Source organism: Brassica oleracea, chromosome C6, assembly GCF_000695525.1.
Source record: "Brassica oleracea var. oleracea cultivar TO1000 chromosome C6, BOL, whole genome shotgun sequence".
NCBI lineage: Eukaryota > Viridiplantae > Streptophyta > Magnoliopsida > Brassicales > Brassicaceae > Brassica > Brassica oleracea.
The window spans coordinates 20,143,764-20,145,212 of record NC_027753.1 but is presented as its reverse complement, the minus strand read 5'-3'; positions in this window follow the sequence as shown (position 1 = coordinate 20,145,212).

The following is a 1,449-nucleotide window of genomic DNA, read 5'->3' as shown; positions in this document are numbered from 1 at the left end:
TATTAATATTTATGACAATTTCAGAAATGGATCATAATGCTAATGGAGCAAAATCCAAGAAACGGATTCGTGAAATATGCATACCAGATAGTGGAACAACGCACACTATTCTGAGACAAAAGAGATATTTCTCTAATATAAAACCGACAAGAATTGTCGTCAATAGAATATTAGGTCCTGCAGACGTGATTGAAGGAACTGGTAAAACAAACTTTACTTTGCCGAATGGAACAAAATTTTCCATAAAAAATGCTTTATATTCTCCAAGTTCTAAAAGGAATTTGTTGAGTTTTAAAGACATATATTTTCACGGATATGATACTCAGTCTGCAACTGAGGACGGAAAGAAATACATGTATGTAACTTCTGATAAATGTGGTAGAAAACACATATTAGAAAAGTTTCCAGAACTTCCTTCGGGACTACATCATACTTATATCGATGAGATCGAATCAAATCTTTTAGTAAAACGGAACCCAGAAGAGTTCACATTATGGCATGATCGCCTTGGCCATCCAGACACTACAATGATGCATAAAATCATAGAAAGTTCACATGGTCATTCACTGAAAATCCAGGAGATTTCTCAAGGAAATAAAATGACATGTGTTGCATGTTCTCTAGGAAAATTGATCGTAAGGTCATCGCCAACCAAAATCGATAAAGAATCACCAAAGTTCCTTGAAAGGATTCAAGGCGATATATGTGGACCTATACATCCACCTTGTGGACCATTATCGACGAATCATGCATTTACAGAGTATAGCTAATCAGCTACCTGATGCTTTTGCGGATACCAAGACGGTAACTAAATCCCATACACCAGCCGTGAATGCTCCTGCTTGTATCAAAATATCAAATGAGCAAGGAAAAGCGGACGATACACGAGAGTCTAAAACACGCCTGCAGCGTGGCAGACCTGCTGGTTCTAAGAATAAAAATCCTAGAAAACAAATGGATGTCAAGATAAATGACACATCCAAAATAGCAGAAAGTATTTCTGAAGAAACAAATAATGAGGATACTGAGAAAGTTGAGCATCATGAGTCGGAAAGTAATCATGAAATTTCTATCAACTACATCCATAATAAAAGGATATGGAATAGAAATGAACAAAATGATCTTGATGATGCTTTCTCATATATTGTGTCAAGTGAAATAAATGAAGAAATCGATGATCCAGAACCAAACTCTGTCTATGAATGTCAAAAGAGACATGATTGGGAACAATGGAAAAATGCAATACAAGCTGAACTTGATTCGCTTAATAAACGAGAAGTATTTGGATCTATTGTGCTCACACCTGCAGATGTGAGACCAGTTGGGTACAAATGGGTTTTCGTTCGAAAGCGAAATGAGAAAAATGAGATTACGAGATACAAAGCTCGTCTAGTGGCTCAAGGTTTTTCTCAAAGACCTGGAATCGATTATGAAGAAACGTATTCTCCA